Genomic DNA, 11,996 nt, shown 5'->3' on the forward strand with positions numbered 1-11,996 from the left:
AACAACTCCATTTGGAATAACAACCCGTGTCTTTCATATATTCCTTTCTGGCATCGTTACATCGATGATGTTATATTCATCTGGACAGGCCCCAAAGAAGAACTGGACCTATTCTTAAACTTCATTAAACAGAACAACCTTAATCTTCATTTCACAGCCAATACGAGTACACACAAGGTTCAATTCCTAGATCTCGAAATATATATCGAAAACAACCAGATTGAAACAAAAACATTCTTTAAAGAAGTAGATTCAAATTCATATATCCCCTCTACCAGCAATCATCATAAAAATTGGATCCGCAACATCCCCAAGGGCCAATTTACGAGACTACGGCGCAACTGCTCAAAACCTGAGCAATACATATTACAAGCTGATATACTCAAAGACCGTTTCACAGAAAGAGATTACCAACAAGATTTAGTTGAAAGAGCTTTTGAAGAGATTAAACACACTGATAGGGAACTACTCCTGGCAGAAAAAGACAAAAAACCAGAACCCCCATCCATCACCTTTATCACCAGATACAGCCGTGATTCCTGACGCCTGGAGTGCATTATCAACAAGCATTGGAACATATTGTTAGGGGACACCAAACTAAAAGACATCCTCCCAGTAAAACCCAGATTTATTTACATGAAAGCAGACAACCTGAGATAACAACTTGTAGAAAGCACCATCCCACTTCGCACTGCCCCTTTAAGAGGCACATGGCTCAAAGAAAGAGAAAAAGGTTTCTATCACTGCAATCGTTGCTCAGCATGCAAAGTGAGCCGAAACCGCAGCACTAAGTCCATCACCTCATTCATCTCCCACACTTCTGGGGAGGAATTCACCATCCAAAACAGACTTACATGTGACACCACAGGGGTCATATATCTTCTCCAATGCCCCTGTGGCCTGCAATATATTGGGAGGACCATCAGAAAGCTGAGTGTAAGAATCTCTGAACACCAGAGAAATATAAAGAAGGGCTTTGATAACCACAGCGTTTCTGCACACTTCGCTACACACCATGCACAAGACCCCTCCCTGCTCCACTTCATGGCCATTAGCAAAGTTGACAAGCCATGGAGAGGTGGCAACTACACAAAGCTCATTTCCCAAAAAGTATCAGAATGGATTTACAATATGAGGACCCTTACACCTGAGGGCCTAAATATAGATTTTGAATTGGGGCACTTTCTGTGAATTTTCCTTGATTTACCTCTATTACATTTATCTGTCATCTATTTATTTTAATTCTCCTTTCTATACATTACTGTTTGATTGCCTGTAGTTTCTCTACTGGCTGCTTAGGATGTCCGTCACCATACTTGCACACTGATAGGACTCCACAAGCCCCAGCCTTAAAGTATGCAACACTACAGTATTATTGGCTGCGTGTAGCTGTCCATCACAGCTGGAACCAATAGGAAGCTTGAGTCCATCGTCTAATGATGGAGATCCATCCGTAATAGGCACCTATTTAAACCTGATTCCTCTATATCCACCCAGTTATCCCTAAAGAAGCGTATCGGCGAAACGTGTCGATAATACGCCTACTTACCGTAGAGACTGTGCTCCATCGCTTGTACTTCTCACCGCGCAGTCTGTAGACCTTCTCACCTCGAACCACCGCATGCGCGTCCTGGATACAGTAACGGCCGCGACTTATCCACACTGACATACTACATCTGGCAGCCGTCCAATACACCACAGGACAATACAGCCGCTACAAAGAAGGTACTCTATTCCCTTTATCTAGGGTAAGTGCCATCCCATTTACACTGCCACTGAACTGTGTTTCCGGACATTGCTTACTTGTATATCGGGTATCTGGCTACTTGTCAGCAGCGGATCGGCGTCCGTGTACGACTTGGTCACTGATCCTACTTTGTCAAAACGCACCCTACATCGTTACCGAGTATGTTAGGCTATGTGGACTAAGTTTTTTAGCCGCCTATCGGATCCATCGCTGCTTGGTTATTAACTATAAAGACTTTGTGCCTCCCGCACCGACATATGCATGTTCTGGACATAAATTGGAGATTTATTGTCAGCAGCGGATCAGCGTCCGTGTACGATTTGGTCACTGATCCTACTTTGTTAATACGCACCCTACATCTTTACCGAGATGTTAGGCTATGTGGACTGTTTGTTTAGCTGCCCATCGGATCCATCGCTTCTTGGTTATTAACTATAAAGACTGTGTGCCTCCCGCACCGACATATGCATATTCTGGACATAAATTGGAGATTTATTGTTTATTCTCCAGCAGTCATCCACTCCCCGTTTGAAACCATTTTCATCTATATATACTTTGCCATTATCCTTAACATTTGTGGTACATATGACTGCATTCTTATGATATCAGTTTTGGGATCTTTATTCCTGCATGCTACACCATATTGGTACTGTACACTCCTGTGAGACACCAAAGGTCTTCTTTCACAGGTGCAGTACCATCCATGCCTCCATATTATATTTGCCTGTATATGCATATACTCTGTTGATACTTGCTACTCATCACATTCTGTATATTGTACTCCAAGCTAGAATATACTTGCTCTGGCACCAATATAATTTGTTCACAATACACCTTTATTCACCCACCTATCTGTTATTTCTTTTGCGCCTAGGGGTTACACACCTTTATACACTTCCTCATTCAAGGGTTGGAAATTCCCTTTAGCTCTACCCCTGTAGGCAGCAACCCCCAAACCTACACCTCTATTTAAGGGAGCGCTGACCCACCCATTTTTTGCCAGATGATAGACTGAGACTGATGCCTAGGAGGGAGCAGAAGGCCTTCGAGAACACTGCGATGAATTGTGAACCCCGGTCTGACACAATATCTTCCGGTAGACCATTGTAACGGAATATATGTTTGACGAACAAGGTGGCCAAAGAGCGGGCAGAAGGTAACTTGGTCAAAGGAATAAAATGGGCCATTTTACTGAACTGGTACACGGTTACCCAGATGGTGTTGCACCCGGAAGATGGAGGTAAATCAACGATGAAGTCTATGGACACATGGGTCCAAGGTCTGACCGGGACAGGTAACGGCAGTAATAACCCAGAAGGGGAACTTCGGGAAACTTTGTTCTTGGAGCACAGGTCACAGGATGATATATACTCTCTTACATCCGCAGATTATGATGGCCACCAGACAGTACGAGAGACAATTTTGATGGTCTTGGCAATACCGGGATGTCCAGAAGCCTTGTTGTCATGACACTCTGAGAGGACCGACTTTCTGAGTTTTACAGTCATGAAAAGTTTGTCCACTGGCGTTTCAGAAGGTGCCTGTGGTTGACACTGCTGAAGGGTTTTACCCAGTTCCTACGTGAAGCGAATCAAAATAGAAGAATCAGGAATAATGGAACAGGGCTCAGAAACTGGAGTTTGAGAAGAGATAAAGCTACGAGACAAGGCATCCGCTCTTAGGTTCTTTGAATCAGGCCGGAAGGTAATAATAAAATGGAAACGGGAGAAGAAGAGGGACCACCGTGCTTGCCTGGAGTTCAACCTTTTAGTGGACTCGATGTAGGACAATTTTTTATGGTCTGTATAGATTGTGATAGTATGTGTTATGAGCGTTTTGTCGCTATCCAATAATGATTGTCGAATCTCAATTTGTGTTTCCAACGCACAAATATTTATTCTCAAAAGGTAGCAGAATAATTCAAGCGAAATAATAGTAAGTACAGCCGTTACTTATCGCAGGCGCTCTGGATCCAGTGTACAGTCATTCAGTCCTGAAGTCTGTGGTCTAGGTGACTGAACACTGCATGAGAGCTACTGCTTATATGCAAACAGAGATACAGTGAAGCAATGTAGGTGGTATAGCTTGCTTCTATTGGTCCAGGCATCAGGAGGGTCCAGGGGGTTACACATCATAGGCTGATTCAATCTAAGGAATCCAAAGGTGGGGGTCTCTCCAGGGGATGAGCTCTGTTCTTCCCTCCATCTGCTCTGTTCTTCCCGCCACACTCCTCTGTTCTTCCCGCCACACTCCAATTACAATCAGTCCATTTGCATTAATCATAGAAAAGGTTTATTCCCTGACATCAATAACTAGAGTATGCAATGTGCGATCTCTTCGCTGAATGCAGCAAACAGCTGCTGATGTAAAGGGGATTACTATGATATTAGACATGACACATTTCTTTTAACCTGAACCATATGTATCACTAATATGCATATAACTTATAATATTACACATAAACACTACTATATTTCGACATAAATAACTATGTGTTGCAACTACCATTAATGTGTACTATTTACAAATGTGTGTGTTGGTGCGAATGTATACTAAAGTGTAAAAACTGTTATTGCCATGTGTTGCGGCTGGATACGCCCTTCCACGTCGTAGCATGCTCTACGCATAATTTCAGACAAGGACAATCAAGTTTGCTCGATATCAATTGAAATGACTTTATCCAATTTGCTGACTTCGACAGCTCCACCCTTTGATAGTGTTATGAACTATCACCTAATAACCGTCTCAAGTTCAGGATTATACAACACCTCTTCACAGACCATGATCTCTGTTTCTCTCACCTCCCTTTCAGTCTCGTTCTCAGTGTTTCTCTTAGAAGACTGTTTTCCACACTTTAACACAGTAGGAACACATTTAACACATAAACCAATTGCTAAGATGACACCCAGTATAAGGAGAAGGAGCTTACCTACACTAGCAACCATTTCCTGTACCGATTCCCCCAGACAAGAGAACCATTTCACAGGATTCAACCTCGAAAACCATCCTGCCACCTTTTCCCCGATCTCATATAACGAAGAATTATGGTTCCTTCGAAATTCCCATTTCAGTTGCAGAATTTCATCCATCTTCTGGTCTATAACCTCCTTAGGGTCATCCGTATTATTGGTGATGTACGTGCAACATTTATATCCGAACTGGGTGGCCAGTGTTACAGAATACCCACCAGTAAGGTGAGGTGAGATAATTTAGTACCAGTCTATGTTGCACCAACTCCTTTTTGTACGCTTGTAGCTCCCTTCCAGTATACTTGAAAGTGTCATCATACATCTCAGTGATATTGTCTATCAATTTATCTAGGTCTTGTATATATTTAAAGTTTAATGTTCCCCGAGCGGTCCTGGTGAGATCTAGAGCAACCATAACTTGAAAACCAGCGGTTTCACTAATCAATTTTGTAGCTATGGGTTCCTCCCCAGGAATCAAATTTCTCTTGCCACAGTGTTCATACTGTGTGTGTATGTATGGTGGTGATGTAGTCTTGTGAATACCAACCATTTCCTCATGAGTAATAGTCATGATTTCAGGAACCAGTTTAGCTAAGAAACACAAACCCTTGGAACTCGGAGTCACCCAGGAATAAGCTTTTCTCCCACAAACAAAGTACACATCATCAGGGTGAACATAAGGAACAGTATGCCCATTAATTATATCACATAAGGTTTTGACAAAACTACCCATGCCTAGTGCCTCCATTTGTTCGAGACACGTGTCAGCATGGATGACATTCTTACAATTACCTATAGAGACCTTTCCAATGGATACTTTTTTATGTTTAGTTACACGCCCTAATTTGTGGTGTCCATCAACAGTCCTGCCAATTGGTGACCTTGTAAGTCTCCCTCTAAAATGAGCGTGGCGAGCCATTGTCTGATCTGATGGGTCAGCTTTCCAATTCTCCAGACGTTTTGCATGAGAGATATTTAGGCACAGCAAAGATCTGTCTATAGAGTATTGTTGAAGTGTTAGACTAGGAGACCTAGTGTTATTGTACCTCCCCTCTATGGGCCTCCCACCCCTCAATTCGAGTACTTCGGAGATGATTGAAGGGAATGGCACTAGTCCTATGTTATGCTGCTCCTGCGGCACGTGAGAGCACACCCAGCACTCGGTTTGGTTTAGGACCTTACCCACCAAGGAGTGATAATCCTCCAGAGGATGCCCGCCCACATTCAGATTACTGGTGGACTGGCATCGCTGGATGCATCTCTCTTCAACTAGGGAGTCACAGAACTTGCAGATACTATACTCATCAGACAATAGCCCCTCACACTGTCTCCGAGTTCCTGAGCTAGCAGACCTTTTCATAACCCCTGGACCAAGCTTGATAATGGGCTGCTCTGAGTACTCTAGTAATTTTTCCTCGATCTCCATCTCATCCGTATCACTGCCAGAACCTTCCTCTGTCCTCCATCCTCCTTCACAAAAATAGAATGTCCTTGAAAAAGTAAAAACAAGGAAAATCCTGGAACAAAAGAAAAACAAAAACCGCCACTCCATCACTGGAAAGATGGTTCTGATGCAACGTCTCTGGTTCAGGTGTCTTGACTGCAGGCTTTAGGTCCCCCGATACAGATTTACGAGTGGCAGATCTGTGTCGTCGGTCTCTGTTTTTTCTCGCACTTTCTCCGGGTTACTGACTCTCCTGCAGTGGGACCCAAGTGTCTCTCTCTGCAACCTTCAGTGATGTAGTACTGGTCAGCAACACTTGGTACGGGCCTTCGCAACAGTCTGTTAAGCAACCTGAACGTAAGAAATTGCGGATCATAACATAGTCCCCAGGTTCAACATCATGACAGTTCGTTTCTGGCATACCAGATGACAGCATTTTGAGTTTTTGTTGTTGTTGTTTCAGCTGTCTGCTCATTTTTATAAGATATTGCACAGTCACTTCATTATTACACTTTAAGTCGTCTTGCGGACTCCCGATCAAATGAGGTTGTCGGCCGAACAGTATCTCAAAGGGGGACAGATTAAGAGGAGGTATAGGAGTGGTTCGGATGCTATGGAGGACTAGTGGCAAAGCTTCAGGCCACGCCAACCCAGTTTCAGCCATTACCTTACCAAGCTTGTTCTTAATAGTACCATTTACGCTTTCCACCTTACCACTGGCTTGTGGTCGGTAAGGGGTGTGAAGTCTTCTACTGATTCCCATGAGCTTACACATATTTTGGAAGATATCACCAGTAAAGTGGGTACCCCTATCACTTTCAATGATTCTAGGGATACCGAACCTACACACAAAATCTTGTACAATTTTCTTTGCAGTGAACACAGCAGTATTAGTGGCTGCCGGATATGCTTCTATCCAACCGGAAAACACATCAGTACATACTAACACATACTTTAGATTCCTGCAAGGTGGTAATTGGATATAGTCAATTTGTATTACCTGAAAAGGCCCGTCTGTAGGAGGGATGTGGGATGGCTCAGTTGGAATAGTTTTCCCGACATTTTTCCTCAAACAAGTAAGACATGACATTGCTTTCTTACCAGCCTGAGAGGAAAATCCAGGAGCACACCAGTATGCTCTCACCAGTTTGCACATACCTTCTTTACCCAGGTGAGTCAGACAGTGTGCTGCGTCAGCCAGGCTTGGATAGTATGTTCGGGGAGCTACAGGCTTACCTTGTCCATCCCTCCAGAGTCCTGAGGACTCTTGACCACATCCCTTCGCCTTCCAGACCGCCTTTTCCTGCAGGGAACACAAATCTTGCATTTCAATTAATTTCTGCATGTCTAATGTCTGAAAAACCATCATAGTCTCGGTCGATACAGTCATTGCTGCCCATTTAGCAGCTTCGTCCGCCCTGTTGTTGCCCAATGACACTGGGTCTTCTTCAAAGGTATGGGCTTTGCACTTTATGACGGCTACCTTCTTGAGTAACTGTATCGCTGTCAAAAGTCCTTTTATGTGTTGTGAGTGTGCCACTGGCGTACCTGCTGCTGTCGTAAAGTTCCTAAGATGCCAAAGGGCCCCAAAATCATGCACTACCCCGAAGGCGTACCTAGAGTCAGTATATATATATTAGCTGATTTACCTTCTGCCAACTCACACGCTCTCCTTAATGCTACTAGTTCCGCCACTTGGGCTGAGTGAGGTGGGCCAAGGGGTTCAGCTTTTACCACAGCCTGATCGTCTAACCCAGTGTAACCAGTACATAGTTCTCCCGTCTCTGTCTGTCTATGGCAACTCCCGTCTGTATAAAGCGTAAAATCAACATTTTCTAAGGGGGTGTCACATATGTCGGGCCTTGCAGTAAAGGTCTGGTTCAGGTGTTCCATACAATCATGCGTATCAGTACTCTTGCCTAACTCATCATCAACCAGGGTCTCCTCACCTCCCACCCTTTGTGTCTCTTGAGACACATATGGAAGGTATGTAGCTGGATTTAAGGTGCTACATCGTTTGATGGTGATGTTTGAGGGTGCCATCAGAGCTAGTTCCCACTTTGTGAATCTAGCTGAAGAAACATGTCTGGTTTGAGCTGAATTTAACAGAGCTGATACAGCATGGGGTGTATAGACAGTTGAATTATGTCCTAATACTACATCCTCGCTCTTACCAGAAGAGCAGTTGCTGCCACACTTCTGAGACATGTTGGGAGTGATCTTGCCACAGTGTCCAATTTTGCACTGTAGTATGCCTCCGGTCTGCTAGCGTCACCATGTTTCTGTGTGAGGACACCTGCTGCACAACCATCAGCTTCCGTACAGTATATTTCAAAAGGCTTTTCATGATCCGGTATTCACAATGCAGGTGCTCTAGTCAGACTATCTTTAAGATTAAAGAACGCTTGCTCTGACTTTTCTGTGTGTACGACACATTCTGGTTTCGAGGAAGAGACTAGTTCCTGCAATGGTAATGCCAGAATAGAAAAACCTGGGATCCAGGATCTACAGTATCCACACATCCCCAAGAAGGTACGAATCTGCTTCTGGCTCTGCGGGAGAGTCATGTGTTGTATAGCTTCAATCTTGTCGGTTGTCAGGTGTCTTAGCCCCTTGGTGAGGCAGTGTCCTAAGTATTTGACCTTAGTCTAACATGGCTGTAATTTATCCTTTGCCACCTTGTGCCCTGTTTGTGAGAGATGGAGCAACAACAATTTAGTATCATGTAAACATGACATAAAAGAATAAGAGCACAGCAACAAATCATCCCCATATTGAATTAGAACAGACCCATTTCGGGGTTGAAAGGATTGCAAACAGTCATGTAAGACTTGGGAGAAAATACTGGGGCTGTCAATGAACCCCTGGGGCAGTCTGGTCCATGTGTATTGCACTCCCCGGTAGGAGAATGCAAAAAAGTATTGGCAGTCAGGGTGAAGAGGGACTGAGAAGAAAGCAGAACATAGGTCAATGACAGTAAAATGACTAGCAGACGGTGGAATCTGCATGAGGATGACAGCTGGATTCGGCACTACGGGGAATTGGCTCTCAACAACTTTACTAATTCCCCTTAAGTCCTGGACTAATCTATAGCCCCTCCCCCCACTCTTCTTCACAGGGAAAATGGGACTATTTGCTGTGGTGGATGTACCATGTAAAATCCCTTGTTGCAACAGCCTCTCAATAACAGGATATACCCCCAATTCCACCTCCGGTTTTAATGGATACTGTGGGATTTTTGAAGCTATCCTACCACTTTTTAGATTTACCATGACAGGGGCTACGTTTGCCATTAGTCCAGTGTCCTGTCCATCTCTGGTCCATAGTGAACCTGGTATTTCCAGCAATATCCCCTTTACTTGAGATGGACTTTGTTCTATAACAGTAGAGTGTAACATTAACCTTTGAGGGGTGTCCAATATATCCTGTACCTCATGCGCAACCTTCTCTGGTATGTCTAAGAACACCCATCTGAACAGTACAGTATATGACACATCCCATTTTACATAACAAGTCTCTCCCTAGCAAGTTAGTAGAAGCCTCTGCAGCTAAGAGAAACGAATGCTTAGTATGCAGGGGCCCGATAGTAACTTCAGCGGGTTTAGTTAGAGGATAATGTAACATTCCTCCCGTTACCCCCATAGCTGGAATAGTTTTACTGGTCACCTGTAGATTAAAAGAAGAGGTTATCACAGATCTGGCCGCCCCTGTATCTACAAGAAAAGTTTGCTTCCTACTAGCTATGTCAACTATCATTGTTGGTTCTTCTCTCAGACTCTCAGTTAACCTCACTGGCTGTAGACTACAGGTATGACCTGACCCATAGCGCTGACTATTGCTTTCCCGCGCAGCATTTGCTTCTGTAATATGCGCGGGCAGGTGTGAGTCTTCTAGTCTATGTGAATCCCTCCTTGGAAGATATCTATGCGACCTTTCATTAGGATTATATCTTCCCTTAGTACAATCTCTCCTCATATGTCCTTCTTCTTTGCAATTATAACATCTCAACATTCTGCGTTTCCTGTTATGTGGGTTATAGGCTGGTGGTCGTGTATGCATTCCCTCTAATGCTTGTATACTCACCGTCATCAACTTGTCACTCTTTTCTTCCTTTTTCCTAAAGATATTTTTATCATGCTCCACAGCAGACTCCCTAAGGGAATCTACCGTGATGCCTCTCCAATTAGGTAATGAGGTTTGTACTCTGGTTTTTAAATTTTCCCTTAGACCATAGTACTCCTACAGCTACTTCCCTGTGATGTGGGTCCTCACCTATGTTTGATATCCCAGTGAACCGTGTTATCGCTGCTATAGCTCTACTAAAGTAATCTGATGCTGTTTCACTATCTTTTTGTTTTATGGTGAAAATCTTACTCCAATTCATACTACTGGAAAATAGATGGCTAAATGTTTGACAATCTGTTCTATATTCTCTTGATTAATCTCATCTGTCAAGGTGTCGTCTTCCTCCAACGAACAATCTTTAATAAATTGTTGTACGTTAGTATTGGGAGAAAGATACGCCCTCAACACTACACGCCAATCCTTATCGGTTGGTTCGTGTGCATTTCCCAAGTCTTTAACAAACTTCTGACACTTAGCCAACTGTTTTCTAGGATCTGGGAATTCAGTCACAATGGAACGTAATTCTGATCTAGTCCAGGGACAATGCATTGTAACATTTCTTAAAGGAACTACACCATCCTTATCCGCCTTTACATTGGGAACTGATATTGTGCGGACTGGATACGTACCCACTGGTTCACTATCTTCAGGGTTAGCTACTTCAGTACTTTGAATATTGTCTCTCCTAGTGGTCACACTACTCTCACCTATCTCAGCCATTGCCCCCTTTCCATACTTACGCTGAACCTCTAACATATTAACAGCATGGGCAATGGCTGAAATTACCGTGGGTTCATCCTCTTCTTCAGAAACACTTGCTTTAAACTGACTTAAAACAGGATATAACTTAGCAATTTCCTTTTTTTCATTTTTAATAACGGCTGTACTTACTCCCCCCGCCGCATAGGGTGGCGGGGGCGCGCTTGCGCTGAGTTCTCCACGCTTCTCAACTGCTACCGTTGTGCGCGCGCTTTTCGCCACGCCTACTTCCGCTGTGCACTCGCTGCTCTGCCACGTGTTGCCTTCCATTTGCCACAATTTTAAACAGTCATTATGTTTATTTCTCACTTTTGTTGACTTAATCAACCACACTTTATCTTTTACATTATTTAGTACCTCTGCATTAAAACTCACTATTGTTGGGAAAGGCCTAACACAATCTTTGGTCATCTTGACCCACGTGTCGCAATACGCAGTTGCGTATGCACCATATTTCTTACACATGAGAAATCTTGCTGAACCAATAGGCCCTTCCTTAGGCAGTACCTCGGACATCTCTAGCGTCTGCTTAGCACCCATGTTGAACAATAGGGTCCCAGTAATATCACAATATCCTGCCATACAAATAGGGTTCCAGAAATATCACAATATCCTGCCACTAATTTCAACACTCTGTGACCCGCAATCTACCGCTAGAGATATTTTACTGGCCCGTGAACGTATTTGCTACAAGCCGCGTCCACTCGCTTTCTCTTGTACTGAACGAGGACCCCTAATACAGAAATATCAATGCGGACTAAAGGGTTATCAACTCCTCGATTACCCCTGACTCTCCAACAAAATCTGTTGAGTTTATTACGCCTGGCAGCATCCAGTAAAGTCAATTACCAGCCTTACCAGCGTAATTCCTCCCCGTTACCCCCAAGTCGCAATCACGGCTTTCCTTGCCGTGCGGTGCAATCGCAACGCTTGATAAGCGATGCGATTACCC

Source organism: Mixophyes fleayi, chromosome 1 (genome assembly GCF_038048845.1).
Source record: "Mixophyes fleayi isolate aMixFle1 chromosome 1, aMixFle1.hap1, whole genome shotgun sequence".
Classification (NCBI taxonomy): domain Eukaryota; kingdom Metazoa; phylum Chordata; class Amphibia; order Anura; family Limnodynastidae; genus Mixophyes; species Mixophyes fleayi.